The sequence below is a fragment of the Mytilus galloprovincialis genome, chromosome 8 (assembly GCF_965363235.1).
Source record: "Mytilus galloprovincialis chromosome 8, xbMytGall1.hap1.1, whole genome shotgun sequence".
Taxonomy (NCBI): Eukaryota; Metazoa; Mollusca; class Bivalvia; order Mytilida; family Mytilidae; genus Mytilus; species Mytilus galloprovincialis.
Window position 1 is genome coordinate 11743715 of NC_134845.1, and position 24740 is coordinate 11768454.

The window sequence follows — 24740 nt, forward strand, 5'->3', positions numbered from 1 at the left end:
TACGATCGTTTTATCAAAGCGGAAAACAGAAAAAATAGTTCGCGTTGGATTGTGTAAGCATACCTGGTCACGTCTACGTGTTTTTCTTATTTGTATTCATCTAATGAGTAAAGCCTTTTCAACTAATTTTTACAGTTCGTTCTTGTTTTGTATTGTTACAACACTGTCACAGGTTTATGTAGGGTTGGGATCCCACTAAGATGTTTAACCCCGCCACATTCTGTATGTATGTGTCCCCTAAGTCAGGAGTCTGAATTTCTGATGGTCGTTTGTTGCTGTGTTACATATATTTTGTTCGTTCATTTTTTATACATTAATAAGGCCATTGTTTTTTTCGTTTGAATTGTTTTACATTTGTGATTCGGGGTCTTTTATAGCTGATTCTTGTAGTCACATACTTATTCGTAACGTCTGCCATGAGTGTTAGGTGTTATTAGAACAGCCGCCTGAAGCAACACACATATTCTTAAAGGCTGCCGCGAGTGTGTAAGGTATTACTAGAACTGCTGCCCAGAGGAACACACAAATTCCTCAAGGATGCCGCGAGTGTTATGTTCTACTAGAACGACCTCCTGGAGCAACATACATATTCATAAAGGAAGCAGCGAGTGTTAGGTAGTACCAAAACGGCCACCTTGAGCAACATACCTATTCTTAACGGCTTCCTTCAGTGGCAGGTATATTCAGATTGGCCACCTTGAGCAACATACATATTCGTACCGGTACCCTTGATTGTTAGGTACATTCAGAATGGCTGCCTGAAGGAACATTCATATTCTAAACGGCTGCCTTGTGTTGCAGGTTTATTCAGAACGGCCGCCTGAACCAACATACATATTCTTAACAGCTGTCGCGAGTGGCAGGTATATTCAGAACGGCCGCCTGAACCAACATACATATTCTTAACGGCTGTCGCGAATGGCAGGTATATTCAGAACGACTGCCTGGATCAAGATACATATTCTTAACGGCTGTCGTGAATTCCATATATATTCAAATATGCTGCTTCGATTGACAGACATATTGTTAGCGGCTGCTTATAGTGAGAGACATAATCAGAAAAAAAACTTATCAACACCAAACATTCTTAACAGTTCTTCATATTTGTACTCCTTCGTCAAATAAGATTATGAGCATTTTTTATGTTTTACATGTAACGCGGGTTTAGAAATTTTCCCAGTTGTACCGCCATATTGCAAAATACAATAACACCTACACGTCCATGAGGAATCTGATTGATATTTCTGTTAATTCAATCATCACAAATGTCATGTATGTACCTGCAAGAGTAGCTGCAAGGTGACTTCCTTTTATACACCCTCGCATTTGTGCATGTGTTGGTGACATTAATAACGTACAAGTGTATTAACGTCACGTAATAGTACACCTACGGCCACTTTTAGAAACACATCACACTTTAATATTCTATCTTGATAGAAGCTAACAGTTTAATGTTATTTGCAAACACATCAATTGCAAATGTTTATGGTCAGATCAGAAAGTTTTTTGACAATACAGATAAATAATTTACAATAATTCAGTCAAGGCTATAAAAAATGGAATGAATACACAAGAAATGTTGTAATGTGTATATACGTCAATGTTTCATGTACTGCAATCTACCAAAACCACAAATATAACTAACCGATAGCTGTGAACGTTTATATGCGTTTCTGACTTCACAAAATGTCAGTTATAACCATACAATATTCAATTTCTTTTCTATAGCAGCACAGATTTTAGCTTTTATTTCACTTCATTTATACAAATTTTCATTTGAAGCCGAAAGATTCCAAAGGGATATTCAAACGTAAAGTTAACGACAAACAGACAAGGTCAATAAAACGACAACAAGATAAACAAGCCCTAACATATCAAGAAGTAGCATCTGTTAAGGAAATCAGATCCAAGATGACTAATTAATAAGACTATTAATACCATCAGTAATTCCAAAATATAACCTCAAGAGACATTTCAATGTGCTGTGCAAATACTTTTTAAACATGTTTGTGTTGTTAAAGAAACAATTAGTGGTTCTCAATAATCCTAGGCCATACTATACAAAAGTATGTTTGTGTATACGTCCATCGCATGCATGATTTCAGCATCAATATCCAGCATTCTAACAAATAAACTCTTCATGGATACCAGGATAAAAGATGGTTCATAAACTTGTGCATATTTGGCCCTGTTTGAAAAGAGTACACAAGAACGTTGTATATAAAATCCTAAACGTAGAAACTCAACCAATGGCGTGATTTTATATTCATTTTAAGGAACGAACAATCTGATTCGGAAAAAGATATATTAAAACTATATTTTTATAATATAATTTGGATGTAACGCGTCTTCTAATTGGCTGACGTCGTTTTGTTTATCAGCTCATAGACATTATTTTGTCATGTGACCGTGACGTCATCAACGTATTTTCATGATTTACTCCGGTTTAAAATGGAATTAAGATTTAGATTATAAGAATTTTATCTTTTATACATATTAATACAGTTAATGTTCGAAATAACATTTAAAAATGTGGTGCACCACATTTTTGATGTTATTTCTTCATAGACAGAACAAATATTACAGTCATTCCTTCAAAAAGTAAAATATTAAAATGCTTTTCAAAACGTTTTGTCATACTAAGCAATGAATTTAATATATAATAAGAAAACATGGTATGTTTTAGTTTGTAACCCGGATTTGTTTTTTCTCTATCGGTTTATAAATTTTGAACAACAGTATACTACTGTTGTCTTTATTCGAATAAGATAAATTTCCGCCAGAGACAAAAGACGTTTTTTTAAGACACTTTATGTCATCATTTGCCTTCAACAGTGCACAAAACCCATAACATAAAGTAACTTTAAAAGTGCTTAAAAAACAAACAAAAATTTAAACATTTAAAAAAACTACAGCCTGATGTTTGTGCAATACAATGAACGATAACTCAGTATAATTTTCAGCATCTACCAACAACCACTGAGTCAGACATTTCATCAAAATTTTGTAACCCTCAAATATGTAACGCCACAGCTGTCTTATGTGGAACTCTGATATTACTTTATGTTGTTTTATCATTACTTAATAATAGTTTGTTTTTGTTTGATATGGTTTTGACATTACATAATGATGTTTTAATATAACTCAATATGGAATAGTCATTACTTAATGATATTTCGATATTACACGATATGGTTTCATATTGACTTAATATAGTTTTTCATTACTCAATATGGTTTTGTCATTACTCGATGTGGTTTCACCATTATTTAATATGGTTGTGTCATAAGTCAGTGTGGTTTTTCCATTACTTGATGTGCATGTGACTTAACGTAATGTAGTTGTTTCATTACATGATGTGGTTTTGTTATTTCGTAATGATGATTTGTCTATTCTTTATATGGCTTTAACATTACGTAATGATGTTTCAAAATTTGACCATTTTACACTACTTGATGTGTTTGTTTCATTATTTGATGTGGTCTTGTCATTCTTTGATGTGTTCCTGTCATTCTTTGATGTGGTCATGTCATTCTTTGATGTGGTCCTGTCATTCTTTGATGTGGTTATCCCATTACTTGATGAGGTAAAACCACGTGACCAATTCGGAAAAACCTGTTCTATTTTTAGATAGATTTCCATATTGTATGTGCCTTGAATGCGATTGGCCATCCATCTAATTAGTGTTCAAATTAAAGTTCGGGTTACTGTTTGAGTTAAACTTTTAGTTAGTTTTCGAATGAAAGTCATACTTATAATTAAGGTTCTAGTTATCACTGAGTTTCGAGTTGGACTTCGAGTTCGAGTCACATTTAAAGGCAGAGTTCTAGCTACAACTTTGAATTTGAGTTACTTCTTGAGGTAGAGTTTGAGTAAGATTCGAATTTAAGTCTAATTTTTATTAATTAAGATTTCGAGTTGAAATTTGAGCTATTTTATATGTCTTTTTGAGTTCGTAATTACATCTTCCAACCCCCGGACCACCCCCCCCCCTTTTTGGATCCGCCACTGAGCGGGTGCGGTATATAGCTTAATACATTTTGTATAGCTTCATACATCGATAAAGTCCGTTTGTTGCTGAGGTTATCACAAAATATACCTCAGAGATTTTTTATCGTTCGGCTGCTGTCATGTTGACGTATGTGAAATATTTCCAATATTTAAAGCCTCTGTATCACAGTGGGTGCCATATTACCTATTATTTTTATTCTTCTGAAACGTGCTTTGTATATAGATATAAGAAGATGAGGTATGAGTGCCAAATGAGACATCTTTCCAAAAAAGACATAATCTAGTAAAGTAAGCAGTCATAGGTTCAATGCTGAAAAGTACACTATAAATAACCCAAAACTTACTTGTGTAAAACAATCCAGACAAAAACAACAAAAACAAAAAACAAAAAACAAAAAACCGGCCCAAAATAATATATAAAAGGAGAAGAAATCTATCTAATAAATAAAAACGTATATAGGTTTGTATATATAGGAGCCTGTATTTCAGTGGTTGTCGTTTGTTTATGTGTTACATATTTGTTTTTCATTCATTTTTTTTTATATAATTAAGACCGTTAGTTTTCTCATATCAAATTCTCCACCTCGTCGCACATACATATGGATAACATCATTACAGCTTATTTCCTAATGCATGTAGAGCAAAACTTTGGTTAGCTTGCTTGCTTTGTTGGTATATTGTGAAATCATATTAGGATAACAACCAATTAAATTCAAATATAAAATATACATGTTAAACTATGCTTATATATATATATTATTTAAAGATGTCAATCTTATTTTCAAAGCTTGTATAAACAACTATACACACAAAGCAAGCAAGCCAACCAAAGTTTTACTTTGCAAGCATAAGGAAATCAGCTGTATGGTTTTATTCAGTGTGGCAAATGTCCGAGCCCGTTAAAAAACGAAAACAAAATGAAACTACAGTTGCTGACTTCACTACCTTTAAAACAAAGGGAAGTATCATATACTAAAATGTGACAAAAATAAATACTAGTCTTATAGATTTTTTGAACACTGTCATGTATGTAAATAGTTCTTCGCCTTTTTCATGAACACAAAATTCAAGGATCACACATTTGCCTTTAATTATCTATACGGAAATTGATGTACTCGTGAATATTAACACCGGCTGTTATCGACGGTTTACTATAATAGTCCATCAGCTAGTTTTCAAAAGCGCTCTAGTTAAGGAGTTTGTGTTACACCCCAGGGTACCGCGATTTTTGTTGATAGAATTCAACTTCATTATCTTATTGATAAAATACAAGGTGTTAGACTAAAAAAAAGTGTCCAAAAGAGGTTTAAAAACGTCCCTTTCAATGGTCCCCTCATTTAGCTATCACGACTAAGTAGTTTTTGTTTAAAATTTTCAATATAAAGCGATTAAAAAAAATTAAATTTTAGGTTTAAACAACTAAAATAGATATAAAACTATCATATTTAATGTAACTCTGAATATTTTTTGTTTTAAAAAATGTTTATTTACATTACAAACAATCCGATTTTTTGGGTTAAAATTAAGGCATATTTTCCCATTTCATGAAGAAATTCGTAATGCAATTATCCGTTTTTGTGAATTAAAATTTAAAATTGACAGGTATGCAATGTTTGAACTATTTGAAGTATTTATATATCGTCTAAAATATGATTTATTCAATAAAACATATGTACGTGCAAATACTCGTGAAATACCGGAAATTATCACATTACCGTCTTCGATTCAGTCGATAATATATTCATACCTGAGTGCACACATAAGCACTTTAAGCTTATTAATTTGCAACTGAACACAAACATTAAATTGACGAGTATGTTGTTTTTGTGAGACAAATTATTTTATAAAGTAAATGTGTAAAAAAATATTTATGAAAAATAGACAAATAAAAGTTGGGTTTTTTTTTTGGCGTTTTGAAAGGGAACACTCTATCGAACTCAATAAAGGTGTGCTTGTTTACATTTTGTGTTTAGCTATGTCGTGATTGAGTTAAGATTGTTAAGTCATTTAATCGACAAACATTGCTTTGAAAGAAGTCAGTTGGGGAATTTGTTAAGACTTTTTACTCTCTTTGGCACAAAACTATGTCGATAAGACATACCGTCTGGTTACTATTTATTTGCTTTTCGTAATGTATACATTGTTCCTCATTTGATAGTGTTTTTTTCCCATTTTCTTTCCTTCTTGCTTGGATATATTGCTTCACTATTCAACGAATTTAGTCTTGTTTTTAAAATTTTGTACATATTGTCAAATGATTTTATTACTTTGTTTGCATTCAGTTTTTTGCATATGACCGTCAAAACTATTCCCGATACATGTCAGTCTATTTGTTTCATATGCAAAATATCCATCCTGATGCGCATGAATATCTTTCATCTGGTTGTTTTTGTGTTCAGAGAAGCTCTCATGGATTTTCTAGATCTCCAGTTGACCAAACAATAGAGCAAACATTGAACAGAAATACAAAAACAAGAGGTGGCATTGTTGGTTTCAGTTAAAATCAAAGTTTTACTAAATGTTGGTTGTTAAATACACATGAAAGAGCTTCAATATCATTAGAATGTCGAGATTTGGCAGGAATTGTTAACAATCAAACATCCTCACAAAAAGAACTTGAAAACTCAAATGAAGCGAGAAGAAACTGACTATTACAGATCCATTTGAAACATCTAAGCAGTTATCTGGCTTTTCCTCGGGTACTGTTGCTTCTTCGGAATTAAGGTGCGACCTTCCAAACGCGTATGGAAAGGGAAAGTCGACATCAGAAAATGTCATTAATGAACGGCTTATTCAAAAGTCAACCAATATCTTCAAACTAATCAAAAGACAATCATTACTTACATTTTCAACAAAGGAAATAAAAGGTTAACAGTTAATGGGTGATAAGAACAACATCATATTGAAAGCAGATAGAAATCATTTTGGTAGCCTGCATGTCATAGCCCAGACTAGACAGTTGGATATACGAGAGGTACTCCAGTTTGAATTATGTCCTCTTCTATGGTCTCTTGCAAACGTTGAAGATACACCTGTAAAGCCAAATAAATCTGTCCTAGGTGGTCTTTATGAAAAGGACGTTGAACAAATGCAAGCCATTTCTGAGGAAAGCATGTGGATATTTGATGGTACGGCAGTTATTTAATCCTTTACTAGGATACCAAGTACTTTTTTCTGATTTGGCAATTGTTGTTTAATAAAACACCCTTTTAGTTTCAGAAAGAGCTCCCCGCATTGACTTTGTTACTGATCAGTATCCTACAACATCCATAACAAATTTAGAACGGGATCGCAGGTCCTTGGGAGGTCAAATCATTACGACAATTTCTAGATCAAAACAATCTTGTCCTCGGCAAGAAGAAATGTTTGTCAGTTGGTAGACTAAGACTAATACTATTAGTATAATAGTCCCAGTTTATTTGTATCATATGGAAGTATGTGCCACAAAATATATGTTGAAAATGAAATAGTGACAAGTATAGAATGCATTGAACTTCTAAGCATACAGGAGGAAGCCGACACAAGATGTTTCTTCATGCAAAACACGTAGCTGACAAAGGTTACGATTCCATTGGTATAAAATCGTCTGACACGGATGTGGAAGTATTGGCCTGCTATTTTCAGAATTATATCAGTTCTAATATTATTATTCCAAATGCAGATTAATAAATGTGTAATTATCATCTACTGCTCCCAACAAAAGAGGCAATGTTAAAGCACATCAAACGAGCCAATTCTCAGGCAAAGATTTGGAAATCTGCTCTTCAACACAACACTGTTCCATCATCAAACAACCATGGTTAGATTGTTAAGAACGATTTGATCAGCATCAATTGGCTAGACCAACCGCCAGTGTTAGATGCTTTATTAATACTGATAAGCTGTTCATGTAAAGCTGGTTGTGCCACCAAAAGATGTTCATGTGTTCGACAAGATTTATCCTGTACAGAGGGCTGCAAATGTACGAATGCTTGTAGCAAGAAGAATAATCAAATCGTTGATATTGCTGACGATGACGACGAAGATGATGAAGATGATGGTGATGATAATTCGGTAGATGGCGTTGACGAAAATGAAGATGATTCTATGGATTGACCTTCTTCATGACCTTAAAATGTGGTGATTCTGTTGTTAAAAGAACTTTAATATAGATCTTGAAACCCTGACAGCTCTATTTTTTTAAGTACTATGTGTGTTTTTTAATGACTGTGATGTACATTGCTTATGTTTGTGTTTGTCATTGATGCTTTTTTCCCTTTCTTACCTTTGAATTTTGTTCAACTGCCTTTAGTTACTTGATGCTCTATGTTTCAATGTAAAAAATACACCTTTTATATCAAGAAAACTAGTATGTATGCTTTGTTTCATTCAAAATCATGAATTTTGGATATTACCCTCCCCTTTTTTTTCTTGGTCCTATACAATTTAAAAATTAAATGAAAATTAGCTCCGTATTAATAAGATATGATTTGTTCAATTTGATAAGAGAAATAGTACCGAATACTTGGTTACATTTTCTTTTTTCTGCATATATGGGTTAAACAAAGATTATGATATACTCTTAAATAAGACCCCTTTTAACCCCTTTTGGATACTTTTTCAAAAGTCTAACACCTCTTAAAATATTCTTCAGACATTATTCTTTAGATTTATACAAAAAAATTGCGGTACCCTGGGGTGTAACACAGAACTGAAATTTTACCTTACCAGCTGATGGACTACTATACACTACTGCCTAGTAAGTTTGTCTCATGGGTAATGGTGTTTTTCGCTGTTGTTTCGTTGCTGTCTGGTGGATGAATACATGAAATCTCCGTGCCATCATCAAACATATTAATGGCTATATATCGTGTAATTCAAACCCTTTTTTCTTCGCATAGAAACAACTCTTCGTTAATCTGAGCATGGAAGGAATACTTCGTACCACAAACTATAAATGAGGATACACAAAATGAAAAACTAAGCGAAATTGTGAATCCTGCATTGCACGAAAAAATGTGTTGTATTACAGTAAATAACACGTGTTCTCGGTTGATTGTAAACACGTGGTGGTCCATCATGCATTGTTAATCATTTAGTGGATTGGTCAAAAAACCTAGGTAAAAATAAATTTCGTCACATGTAAATAAACAATTACATCTGCGAGAACATAATTATGCTAATTTATGCATTTCCATATAAGGTAGTGGTCCCGACATGTTTAATGTGCTTTGGATGGGTATCGCCAAAGTTAAAAATCAAATTAAAATTCGAGTGGTTGTTCAGAGCTATTTGGTATGAAAAAGGGGAACGGAAGACAATAATAAAAAAATAAAATCCTAAAAATTTTACAGTATTTCGGACATAATTGGGATATCCCAAAACCACTTGGTCCTGTTATTTGATCTATAAGTTTTCAAATAGAAGCAGTATTATAATAAATTTGTAAAAAAGTCCACGGAACGCTGTGTCTCGCCTGATATTGCTGCTTTCAGTGTAAAAGCGTAATGTTGATCGGCTGTACATTCATCGGTCAAAAAATATAAAAAAAAAAAGTTTTTCTGTAGATGCTTTTTCTTGATATTGAAGAAAAACTCCTATACAAGTTTTAAAACACTTCATGGAGATAATAAATTTATCATGTCAAAACAGTTCAATTCGGTTTTATTTTACTAAAACAAAACTGTATAGTTTTCAACAATGAGCAAAACCAATACCCCATAGTAAGCTATAAAAGGTCCCGAAATAACGCCACTTTTGATAACGTTGTTGTGTCTCATTGCCGCTACATTTATGTCGCAGGCTCGACACAAATCAAAAGACTAATACGTTTTTAGTAAAAAAAAAAATGAGACACTTCAAATCAACTCACACTTAAGTCACAGGAAAATCGGAAGAGGGGGGCTCGGACTAAGCGACAAAGCATCAATACTATAGAATAAGAATTCTCTAAAAAAAAATTAATGATCATATATACGAATATCAATCTTTTACTTTTAACCAATTGAATTCTCTGACCTACCTCGCACTAATTGAAAAATAAACTTTTTGGAATATCTGTTTCACATGTGACGGCGAACATGTTCCAGTTTGATGCCACACGTTGAGAAGAATCTCCTTTCCTTTCAGGGGAACCCGAGATCACCCCGATGGATTTAAATTACCTAGTCATACCGATCTAATTAGCCAGCCAATTGAAATAGTTTTTTAGCCACCGCAACTTTACAGCAACTGAAAGTTGGGGGCATAGTGTTAACATTTGTCCGTCCGTCCGTCTTTCCGTCCCATTATGGGTATATAGTTATTCCGCATAACTCCTCCAACAGTTTGAATCCTAGGAAGTTTTCTCTTTACTGTCTGTTTGTACATATATTGAAGGTGTGCTGCATGTGGTCATTTTAATTAATTTTTATTGATATATGCTCTTCGGGAGAAAGTTGAACTTTGTCATTTTGGGGAAATTTACTTGCAAAAGTAGGGCGTTTCCAGATAACTCCTCCTTCAGATTGAATGCTAGGAATTTATCACTCTGCTAGCTGTTTGTACATGTATTGATGGTGAGCATGTGGTCAGGCTTTTTTTTATTATTATTTTTCCTCTTTTGGGAGAAAAATTGAACTTTTTTTTGTCCTTTTTGGGGTACAAGCGGTTAAATGAGTGGAGTGCGGGGGCATCGATTTGTCTAGTTTACATTTTTTTCTCGTGTTGTGCTGTTACAATACTGTTACAGTTCGATGTTCTCTCACATACATATTAAACTCCGCCACGTGCACTTTCTTTATGTACCAAGTCAGGAGAACGAAGTTCAATTGTTGTCGTTGTATAGATATGTGTCATATTTGTTTTTTTTTTTTGTAAAATAGACCGTTAGTTTTTTCGTTTGAATTTTTTTCACATAGTGCATGGTGGCCTTTTGCAGACGACTATACGGATTTTTGAAAGCTGTACGGTTGCCGATATATGATCTTACATCCACTGCATTTTAACTCTGGTGGATAGTTGTCTCATTGGCAATCACACCACATCTAACTTTATTTCAACTCCTATGTTGCGTTTTGTATACTGCAACATTGTTTATTAAGTACGCATACCCAGGAGCCCTCTTTTTGGAAGCCCGAGCAAAAGCCCTTGTTCCGCGATAGAAAACTTAATTACGAACTAAAAAAATATATATATAAAATAGCTCGAATTTCAACTTGAAATCTTAATAAATCTAAATGAGACTTAAATACAATCCAACTCAAACTCTACCTCAAGAAATGACTCAAATTCAAAGTTGTAACTAGAACTCTGCCTTTAAATGTGACTCAAACTCGAAGTCCAATTCGAAAATCAATTCTAACTAGAACTTTAATTATAAGTATGACTTTCATTCGAAAACTAACTAAAAGTTTAACGTAAACAGTAACCCGAACTTTAATGTGAACACTAATTAGATGGATGGCCAAACGCATTAAAGGCAGATACAACATGGAAATCTATCTAAAAATAGAACAGGTTTTTCCAATTGGTCACGTGGTTTTACCTCATCAAGTAATGGGATAACCACATCAAAGAATGACAGGACCACACCAAAGAATGACAAGACCACATCAAATAATGAAACAAACACATCAAGTAGTGTAAAATGGTCAAATTTTAAAACATCATTACGTAATGTTAAAACCATATAAAGAATAGACAAATAATCATTACGAAATAACAAAATCACATCATGTAATGAAACAATTACATTACGTTAAGTCAAATACACATCAAGTAATGTTAAAACCACATTGACTAATGACACAACCAAATTAAATAATGGTGAAACCACATCGAGTAATGACAAAATCATATTGAGTTATAACAAAACTGTATCAAGTCAATACGAAACCATATCGTGTAATATCGAAATATCATTAAGTAATGACTATTCCATATTGAGTTATATTAAACCATCATAACGTAATTTCAAAACCATATCAAATAAAGACAAACTGTTATTTAGTTTATAAACATTATTACAATTATTTTGATATCCAGCAACTCATTGTATTGGCGAGATTTTGAATATATTTCTACACAGTTATTATGCATTGAAATTCTTATTAAGTTATTCAATACTTTCCATAAATGTTGGACATAAGCACAAGTGTATACATTATTACGTGTCGGTACAGTTTATCATTGCAAAATATTCGAACTCGGAAGGGCACCTTCAACAATCATACATCACGAAAAATACTAACCACAGGCTTCAAATCATTTAACAATATATGTTCATACTACATATATAAACGCGAGTACAGTCAAGCGAGAGATGTTTTTGATAAAAATCTCAGACGAACGGAACGCACATACAAGAAAGCTAGGACAGTAGATATTGAAACAATGGTTACAACAAACCCTAATGAGTTCTGGGAAAAGATCAGAAAGCTTGGTCCTAGAAAGGTGAAGGATATTCCGATGGAAGTCGTTGATGAATTTTGTGAAATCGTAACGAACGAGCAGGACGCGCTTCACAAATGGCGTATCGATTTTGAGAATCTATACAACGGGAAAAACAACACCGAATTTGAAAATGACCATTATAATCAGTCAAAAGTTCATAAACAGTTATTGGAATCTGAACTGGAAGATCCGTTATTTATGCCGAATGAAGATTTATTGACAGAGATATGATATTATACAAACTTTTGCTGAATAAAGTTGATGGGAAGTTGTACAATTCTGTTGAAAGTATATACCAATGTTCTAAATCTTGTGTTCGTATAAACGGTAAACTTACATCGTGGTTTGGCTGTAACACTGGTGTGAAACAGGGAGGTAATGTATCGCCGACACTCTTTATATTTATAAACGGTCTTGTCAAGAAATTAATGACTTTAATCTTTGGGTAGACTTACTTGAAACGAAGTTATCACTATTGTTGTATGCGGATGATATAGCGTTAGTTGTAAAGTCTGCTGAATATCTTCAGTGTATGTTGAATAAACTTCATCAATGGTGTAAACGTTGGAGGGTATTAATAAATACAAATAAATCTAAATGTATGCATTTCAGAAATCCAAGAACCAAAGAAACTAATTTTGAATTTACAGTTAGAAAACACAAATTGGAGAAGGTTGAAAATTACAAATATTTATGGATTACATTCGGTCATAACGGAATTTTCATAACCAATACGGAAAATTTGTCGAAAGGCGGTTAGAGAGCACTAGGGTCAATCATATCCAAAATTCATAACAATAAAGACTTCGGATTTAATGCCTTCGAAAAACTGTATTACTCGTGTGTAGTTCATATCTTAGATTATGCCTCAAGTGTTTAGGGATACAGAAAATTTCAAATAATATACAATATTCAAATCCGTACAATACGATATTTTCTTGGTGTTCATCGTTTTGCGCCTACTCTCGCTCTACATGGAGATGTTTGATGGATCCCAAGCCAGTTTCGAAGATGGATAAACATGGTCAGGTATTGGAACAGACTTCCCAAATTTGAAGATGATGGCATAAAGGTGGTCGCCTTTACTGCAGACTATAATCGTTGTACCGACAATTGGTGTAGCGAATTGAAAGACATTCTCTGTACACTTAATTTAGAACATTATTTTGATACATCAACTGCTCTTAATTTGAAAACTGTACAAATGAACATTAAGCGCCTTTATTCAAACATGTGGAATGATGATATACAACAAGTGCCAACACTTCGAACTTGTATAACTTTCAAATCTTTATTTACAGTATGTAAAACTCAATTTAACTAAAGCCGAACGCTCGCATTTAGCACAATTCAGATGTTACCTCTGAGAATAGAAACAGGACGATATATAGGTGAAAGACTAGAAGAAAGTCTTTGCACATTTTGCACTGCAGACGTGACCGAAACTGAAAATCACTTTTTACTAGACTGTACATTCTATTCTGATATAAGAGAACACGTTATTATTAACTACTTCCTTTATATATATGGACAATAAAGAAAAAGCTTATTTTTCTAATTATAAGTCATACTCGAAATCTAGTTAAATACATTGTACAGGCATATACCAAAAGACGCAATTCTGTTTACAAATGGCTTATATGTTTATATTTTTTAAAAATTTACACTTGTTAACTAAAAGATAATTTCATGAATAATTTGTTATATTCAAGAACGTGATATAATTGTTTTATAATTATTTAAATTCATTTGAGATGACTTATAGGTTCATTGAGCCGGGTGTATAAATACTTTTCAGATATTGTTTGTTTATATTTTGTACATATTTACACATGTCACTATAATAAATAATTTATTTACTTACTTACTTACTTTTACATGTACTGAAACATGTATTTGCTATTTTAACTGTCATATTATATATGAAAGATAAAAGAAGATGTGGTATGAGTGCCAATGAGATAACTGTCAATCTTAGTCACAATTTGTAAAAGTAAACCATCACAGGTTGAATTACGGTCTTCAAGATTAAGCTCTGACTCACACAGAACAACAAGCTACATGTATAGAAGGCTCAAACAATGACTAGTGTTAAACCATTCAAAAGGGAAAGCGACGGTCTAATTTATTTAAAAAAAAACGAGAAACGAGAAACACTTACTGTACATGTATGAAACATATTAACAAACGAAAACTACTGAACATCAGTTTCCTGACTTAGTGCATTTGCAAACAAATGCAGCGGGTTTAAACGTTTTTTAAATAGGTACTAACATTTATCCTTATTTGAAACAATAGTGTACATGTAAAATCACAACAAAGAAAGACACACTATTTAGTTATTAACTTCTTCTATTTCATCTATTCGATATTGGCATTTACATTAATGAATCAATTATTGACAAAGGCATAAATAAATTGTGCTGATACAATATTTATCAAATACTCATCAATTATGAGTAAATTATGCACTGCAGGTGACAAACCATCGACTAATGTCTACCTTCATAGGATCGAATGCTTTGAATCATTATACAATTAATTGTATGTTGTGAAAGTCAACATATAAACTGAGGTATCCAGTAAAGTTATAGAAAATACTGATTTAAGTTATTACTCGACAGGGATTCAATTTCTAATCATATTTATAATTATTATAGTTTATCAAACGCGAAGGATAAACTAAATTAAATAATTTTTATATATGTTACACATATTAATAACTTTACTGCATTTTTGGTCTCAGCTTTGACGATCACCGAATAGTTATGCAATTACGTTAGTTCAAGTTCAACTGAAATAACATGTAACGAAGATACCAACGTTGGCAATTCAAAAGCATAATTCGATGAAAGCCTGACAACACCATCACAAAAAGAAGGGGAAAACGTCAAATAGACTTTATAATAAAAAAATCTGATGTGGTATCTAATCGACGCCCGTTCCTTATACAACACATACTGAAATATACATTTAAAACAGTTAATACTGCCACGGTCTGGTAAAGTTTATTTAGAAATGTTTATCATACCGAAAAAGGTATGTTAAATTTCTGACTGTTAGAGACAGATACATTTGTAAGGCAGCTAAATGTTGACTCTTACTATGCGCTCCTTGACTAATGTGTACTTTTCAGTTTTCTTTTCTTCATTTTCACCATGCCACAAAACTAACCTTTGTCTTCATGCAAATCTTATTACGGGTTAAGCAGATAAGTCGTCAAAATTTTTAACCCAACTAAGAATGTCTTATCATATTTTAAATTCGGTGAAAACTTCTGAACACAATATTTCTCTTTATCTTTATTTCAATAGATATAGAATGACAAAAAGAATTATTCTATTATATCATTGAATACGTATACCTTAGAGATATGAACAAAGGAACTATCGATAATACAGACAGCATAAAGCTTTAAGTGGAAATTCTTGTACAATTATAAGCGTTAAATTAACACAACAGACAATGTAAGATAGCAGATCTAGAACTGGGAATTTCACAAGTCTCTGAAGCCAACGATGTTAAAATGAATTTAACGTGACAACAAAATCGGGCATTTAAGGAGGTAATTTCTTAAGTTGTTCCCTGTAAAAACATTTGCTATAGATAGGAACATCTTTGTTTAACATTCTATAATTTTGGTCAAGTGATATATGATACGTCGATATAGATATTAAAAAGTAAAGTAGCAACAATACCGAACTCCAGTGAAAATTCAAAACAGAAAGACCTTTATCTTATGGAAAAATCAAACACCTAAACATATCAAACGAAAGGAAACCAACTGTCATGTTCCTGACTTGATACGTCCATAATATTTCCCCCTGTCACTGTGCTTAAACGGCTGCGGTTAACTTAAGTTACCCACAGCCCAAGATGGCGGACTCTAAACTAGTTGATATTTAATTCATACAAAATGTACCTTTTGCGACGTTTTTCATGCAGAATGTAAATATTTATAGGATTATTGAATACAGAAATAACTAACAATTACCATAAATTTGTTAATATAGAGTTCACTAAAGCGCAAGGCCAACTTTAAAAAATGCATAAGACGCCCGTAACTTGTTGATCGAAACTAAGCAGACTGTCCGTAACTTTATTTTCAGATGTGGGTTACTTTTGATTTAAAATTTTAAGAATTATAATTTCAACAATGAGAAGACAATTAACATCATATTTGTAACCTTCACGACCGTGTACAGTACTCATTCAACACCAAATGTGATTTTATTAACGCATCATACTTACACCACAGAGGTTTTATGTGGTGTTTGTGGTACTCGATCCTGGTCATGGTTTGAACTTTTATTAACTGATGTGCGTCTTATCGACGTTTTCGATTCGCACCATGGCTTTGTCATACTCTTTAAATTTTTTAGTTTAATTATCTGTTTGCAGTTTATTTTCAGCTCTGTTTCTTTTTATGTGTATTTTGATGAATACTCTTTGACGCGGCTCTGTATTTATACATCCCACCAGTAAGTTATAGTGTTATGTTTTTTTTTAATACATTTCCTAGTATGTTTTTTTTTTCTATTTCTCTTTGTATGTTATCATGGATTGTTAAACTATTAAATTACCCTGTTGTCTTAGTTATTTATATTTTTATAAACCATTTCTAATTGTTACACTATGTTGATTGCTCTATTCCTTTTATGTCACTGAATTTTAACTATTGTGTCTTTTAGTTTAGTTCAATTTAATGAAATTTAATGCAACTTGCATACAGGTGAAATATGCAGCTAGCTGTAAAACTAGGTTCTATACATTTTTACAAAATGTCCTGCCTTCAAGTTTTCTCATATACTGCAAATCTATAAAGTTCGAGCATCGAATGCAACAGGCCACTATAAATTCTAATCGAATCGTAATGTCATTGGACTTAGAATTAAGTATTTTTTTTAAATCAATGGAAATGAATGTCTTTTGAATATAATTGCTTTTGGCTGAACCTTTGATATAGTCATGTGATTGGGCAATTTTGGTCCACCCCCCCCCCCCCCCCAAAAAAAAATTAATCCCGGATTTACGCATGATCTACTCTTGTCATTGCTGGCAGAAAATCAGTTAGTGCATACACGCCACATGCATGTGTAAAAAATACTTGTGTAGTCTACTTTTTCAAAAATAAAAATCAACAATGATGTTTCAACAGATTATCTGAAATGGTAGGAAACCACCCTCCGAACGGCGATTTGGGTATCCCGACGTTATAAAAAGTCAAACTCCCCGGCAGTTCCAGTTCGGATTCGAATACGGGTCCGCATACTACTCTACACTATTAGAGATCTACTTCACTTCTGATTATGTATTCGATGCAATCTCTATCATAAGTAAAACATTACATCCACGTATGTCGATTCTTTGAAAGTTACGGACATTCCTACTGGTATAATAAAAAAACTTGCGGACAAGTTGTTTTTAAGTTACGGACAGCCTAAGCGTTTTTTCAAATCGTGCTGTGATCGTTTATTTTGTAGAATTTAATCACCTGTTAAGTTTAGGGGTTTCCCTAAACAATTAATACAACTTTTTAATTCAGTGGTTTAATTGCTGCATCCATGGTATTGTTATTCTATAGAAGAAAAGTCTCTAACCGACGCAAGGCGGCTCCATCTTGATCTGTAGGTAACTTAAGTTACTCACAGCCGTTTAAGCACAGTGCCTGTACGGTAAAAGAGGGGCCGAAGATAACAAAAAGACAGTCAAACTCATAGATTGAACACAAACTGACAACGCCATGGCTTAAAATGAAAAGGAAAACAGACAAATAATAGTACACATGACACAACATTTACAACTAAAGACTAAGCAACACGAACCCCACTAAACTGGGGTGGTATCAGGAGTTCCGGAAGGGTAAACATATCCTGCTCTACATGTGACAGCCGTCGTGTTGCTCCTGTTATTATAAACCCGGTAGGTAAGCTTCTGCAATTAATTATTATCGATAAATATAAACACTCGGGTGTGCAAATAACAATATTGGATAGTTTTATAAAATGTTTAAATCTCTACAATTTGTAGCTTGAAAACAAGCTCTGTAAACTATACATTTTATTAGATAGTTAGATAATTAACGATATGAACTACAATTTGTCAAAGCTTGAACAAAATCTGTTAGGATTAATGTTTATCTCTGCATAAATAAATAATGAAGTTTGAAGTTAAAATAAGAAAAACCGTACTGTTGAAAGCACTAAATGGTAAAACAGAATTAAATGGAATTATTCCTTCTGAAATCGGTCCGTTTATTCCTAAATAGATAAAATTGAGAATGGAAATGGGGAATGTGTCAAAGAGACAACAACCCGACCAAATAAAAAACAACAGCAGAGGGTCACCAACAGGTCTTCAATGTAGCGAAAAATTCCCGCACCCGGAGGCGTCCTTCAGCTGGCCCCTAAACAAATATATACTAGTCCAGTGATAATGAACGCCATACTAATTTCCAAATTGAACACAAGAAACTAAATTTAAAATAATACAAGACTAACAAAGGCCAGAGGCTCCTGACTTGGGACAGGCGCAAAAATGCGGCGGGGTTAAACATGTTTGTGAGATCTCAACCCTCCCCCTATACCTCTAACCTCATACACATATGAGATGCTAGCACAATACATTTACGAGAAAAAACCGTTAAAAACCGATTGAGTATGCAAGCCACGAGTTTCTTTTGTAACATTTTAGGAAAGCTGAAGACGGAACTATATTGCATGCAAATTGATACCAAATTTCATAGCATCAACAGTTAAAAAAGCCTCACAGCCATTCGATTTAAGGGAAGCGTAACTTAGGTATGACCTATTGATATTCGACATAACGTTGTTTATTGTATGAAGTCGATCGATTCATAAGGAATGTTTTTGACAATGCTCATTTCAATGACAAAGTTAGTTTTAAGCGTTATGTGTCGATGAATGCCTTTTCAGATGACCTATAGATATTCAGGAATTGAATGAAAAATTGTTTCATTGATGTTATGACATGTTTGTATTATATAAACATGATATGAAGATAATTCAACACTCATGTAGATCATAACGATAACACGACAGCATATTAATCATTTTCTTTTAACACTTTGATGAAGCAATTTATAATTTTTGACAAATACAACAAATATGCATTATTTTGATATTCAATTATTTCTTTTTTTTTTATTAATTTCTACTGTATCTCTTCATCGTTTTCTGTTGTGTGCATGCATGTATGATTATTCCCTGGTGAACCAACATTGAAATAGCAACATAAGAGAAGACTTTGCAACTATTACTTCGTTATATTTAAAATTTATAACAATGTGGTTTCATTAAAGTTATCAGGTTGCAGTTATAACAGAAAACATAGCAATGCAGATGCTTATGATAACACAACAATGATGTTTTTTCAATTAAAATTTGATGAAGCAATCTTTATTAATTTAGTTTGGTTTTACAAATTCACGATATATGCATTTTACATATTCAATTCAACTCTCCTCTTCTCATTAACTATAGTTTTCATAACTTTAATAGTTTTGTGTAATGTAAACCTGTAATTAAGATTCTTTCCTGATGTTATAACATCACGGCCGACACTCGGCTAACCGAGAGATTGGTCGGTTAATCTATATTGAGTATGCGGCTGTATCGGCAGTGGGTCTGTTAATCGGGTTGGTTATACGTCTGTTAAGAGTAAAACGCACAATTTAATGTTAAACTCGATCAAATATACAGATTTTTGGCATATTATAAGAATTAAATCAAAAAAAGAAAAGTGTCTGACAAAATGATATCTATCAAAGAACATTTTCCACCTTTAAAAACATTTCATAGTCTGCGCAGTTTTCAGTAAAAGTAAAAGGCGTCGCGCAAGTATGTAGTATTTATGATTACACGCATAGCAATTTTTTAATAAAAGGCGAAACAAACAATTTTAGATATCATTTAAAAGACACAAAATACTACTTTGGTTCTTAAATATAAATTGACATTAGTAAATATTTCATAATTGTAATATAACGTGAGTAATACCACGTTTTAGTGAAAACTATGTGATTAAAGTCTGTTAATGGGTTGGACAATTGAAATTGTGTCAGTTAAGAGTTATTTAGCCACGAAAATAGTTGTGCTACCTTTATATTTTCCCATTGAAAATGTTAAAAATGAGATGTTCTTGAGTAAAAAAAATGTTTGTAAGGGTTCCGCGGAACCCAGTGTCTCGCCTACTTTTGCTGTAAATCGCAGGCTCAACAAAAATGAGGAAAAAAATCAATAAAAATATTCCTCTTGATACTATCTTATGATTGTAAGAAGCTTCTGTCCAAGTTTAGTAAAAATTTAGGATAATGAATGAATCTAATAAATGTTTTGAAAACTTTAACTGCAGACTGTATGTAATGTTAACTGGAAGAAAATCTAAGTCCATTTAAAAGTAAAATACAGAATAAATGGAGTTATCTTTTTACAATATTTACTTCTGGATACTATCTTATGATCATAAATAAGCTTCTGTCCAAGTTTGGTACAAACCCAGGATAGCTTAAGAAATTTATTAAATTTTTAAAAACTTTAACCACAGAGTGAATGTAATGTTTCCCCGCAGAAAAACTAAGTCCATTCAAAAGTAAAATACGGAAAAAAATGGATTTACTTAATTACAAAATTTACTTCTCGATACTATCTTATGATCATAAACAAACTTCTGTCCATGTTTGGTACAAACTAAGGATAGTTTAAGAAAGTTATTAAAACTTTAAAAACTTTAACCACAGAGTGAATGTAATGTTTCCCCGCAGAACAAACTAAGTCCATGATCTGGGTTGGTCGCTGGAATATGCATGAATTTATTATTAACGATTTCAATCAGCCTTAATTTTTGTGTCTGCTCAAAGTAGCATGTTCTCAAATCCGATTGAACGTGTCTTTCTAATACAACACAGGGTACATACATAACGTGTTGTCGTTTTCATATGCACATGACATTTGTCACTGGACGTTTAGGTGGTACCCAACACTACGGGGAGATACATGTAGCTCTGTAAAGTCAGTGATACGTTTTAATTACGTTGTATTGTAAAGGGAATAATAAGCTTCTCGAAGATCAAAATTGGTGTTTGTCAAACTGCTATATAACCAGTTAATTTTTCGGACAAAACGGTTGGTTCAAATTTTTTGAAATTTTTATATTTCTGTTAAAGGTTCAAATTAAATACTTTGTCAAAATTTTATCCAAATTAAACGAACCACATTGATTTTAGTGAAAGTGTTCGGTACCACCTTAATCCTAATTCCTCAGCATCATCCAATTGTTTTTTTTTTCTTGTATTACTTAATCATCTGTTGTTTACAAATCATTCTAAAGAAGTAAATGGAAAGGAGCGAATGCAGCTACATTTGGTTGTATTAAAATTTAATTCATTTTATTCCGTTTAGTTCCTTTTCTACATATGTGCAGAGGAGAACTGCAGGTGTCCACATGTAAACGTCAAGCATTTGTCACCAATATGAGTACATCGCAATCCGTTACTGTTTCAACACCCAGGGGGGTTTCATGTCTTTATTCTTAAACAATTTGTTTTCTTCTCTTTTTAGCAATGCATCACTCTCTACTGTCCTTATATTTTATTTTGTATTCTGTATCTCCATCCAGATTCTCGTGTATACCATGAGGGTACGGATTGGGGGGTGTTGTTTATTTCTGTATTCTTTAAATGGTTATGTTACTTTTCTCTACATTTTATTTATCTTACCCATTATTCTTTCTCTATTCTTTATATTTAGGCATCCCAATATACTGATGTTTAGTTACATTACGACGTTAATCTCTGATTTATATACTGGTTACCAATGTAGATGACAAATTGGTGTCATTCATGACAATTAAACAAAATCTACATGATATATGCGACCATTCTCGGATAAAATCAATTTTACTTTAATTTAACACTTTTTGAAACCATTTTTATCAATTTTCAATATCCATTGCCTACATTGTTATTGTTCAAGTGTTTTGTTCCGTATATTTTATATTCCATTGCTCATGTTTTGTTTCCGTATATATTTTATGTTCCATTGCTCAAGTGTTGTTTCCGTATATTTTAGCCGCTCGTCTTGAGCCTACCAAATGAACACACCATAAAGTAATAAAATTATACTTTTATTGTCATTCATAACTCTTAACAGACTAATTAACAGACCGGGTTTTATACATCCGACCCATTAACAGACCAGGTTTTTAATAAAGATTGATTTATGTCACCAAAATACAGATTTTCGTGTAGATTTTTCACAAAATGATATCAATTTGGTTAACACTCATAATGTCTGTCTTTTTTCGATGTTCAAAATAGTGCATGCAAGTAAATTCAACCCAAGTGTCATTTTGTGTACATTTTGTGTGTGTAAAATGTGTATAAATTTACTGATGAGTAATTTGCCTTTTCATTTTATAGATCGTACATAGAAGCTAGAAAAATAATAATTACACCACTGGATTCAGTACATTGAATAGTTTTGTCAGACATAAATATTTTTTATGATAAACATATATTTAAAGGTTATACAATGAAACATTCTGAGTTTTCAATGATTTTCTCGATAACACCTGATTAACAGACTTTGGCCAACCCGATTAACAGACCCACTGCCGATATAGCCGCATACTCAATATAGATTAACCGACCAATCTCTCGGTTAGCCGAGTGTCGGCCGTGAACATACAAATGTTATGTATTATAATTATTACTTTATAAATTTATAAAACGTTAAACGTTGGTCGCATTACAAATCACCAGTCGACGCGTTCTTTCCTAACTTTGATATGCATCTAAATAGTCAAGAGTTTAAATAAAACCACTGCAATGACTAGTCTATTGTCAAACAAACACTGTTATTATGGTTTGCTACACTGTGTAGATTGACATCTTAGGCCGTGTTCACATTGACCTAAACTCGGTGTTGTGTTAGTGTAACTCACACATAACTAAACATAATTACGTTCCCATTGATAAAACTCAATGTTTACATGTAGTTTAAATCTTGTTTTGTCTACATGCAGTCGATAGTCGATGTAGGCCTTATGTAGGTTAAGTGTACACAAAACTGGGCATTCAGAATTTTAATTTTTCCATGTATATTTAAAAAAGAAACGATTTTTATATAAAATTGATACTTATAACACTTACTAATAAAGTTCTTTACAGAATTATTTGTCTAAATTTGATATATTTATTTGTTATAAAAACACTTTACGTAGCCTTATTAACCCTTTATCGACTCATCCATTATCATTGCCGAAGACATAATTGATTTGAAAAGGTCTTCCCGAATCGACTGGACGTACACACTGACAGACATATTTGTCTTTACTGAAACAACGATTCACTCATAAATGCATTACTGAGGCTTACGTTAATTGTTTTTTTTGTGTAGCATCTCAGATCCGTTTAAATACAATTAGAAATAAAAATAAAAAAAATACCCCCTCCCTTTGCCAAATACTCCTTGGAAAAAATACCATTTGAAACAAACAGAAAAGATAGAAATTTAGTGATCCTTAACATCGCAATTCTTTTTCCTTGTCTGTAAGCACGCTTATGCAGCCTACGTTTTTAATGCGTGTCTGTAAGCACGCTTATGCAGCCTACATTTTTAATGCGTATTCGAGACATCTTTAAACTACTGCAAATCATCCAAAATGACTTTCTTAAAGGAGCAACCACTTAACTTTAAAAAAAGGGGGGTGTTCGGAGTCAGAATATTTGTTCATTCTAATCATCTGTATGACCCAAGTTTTTTAAAATCAAATTGTGGAAAAAAATCCATCCCCCTTTTTTAAAGTCAAATGGTCGTTCCCTAACTGCTAGAAAAGTTGTTTGAAAATTTGAATTCGGTTCTACGTTATGAACATTTAAATGACATATAGTTTACAAGTGTGAACAAATCTTATGTACAGGTAGCTAAGCAAGGTGTATAGATGTGAACAAATTTAATGTGAAACTAGTGTACATTACATTAAACCAAATGTAAACATGTTTACTGTACACGGCGTTTGGTGTGAGCACGGCCTTAGACACGTTTTAAAAGATATAAGTTAGCTATGTATTCCAATTAATAAAACAGTGGTTTCATTTAATATTAAAAGTTTGCAGTTTACAGGGCACTGAATAGTCTAACTTATGTCCAAATACAGTAACATGTATAAACAGCTTGATACGCATCATAAAGATAAGTTTGATGCTGTATAAATCGCTAAGTATGCGTAGTCCCTCAAACAGCATAATCGCTATTCCAACAATGATAACGCCTGCACAATTATGTAAAATAATTAAA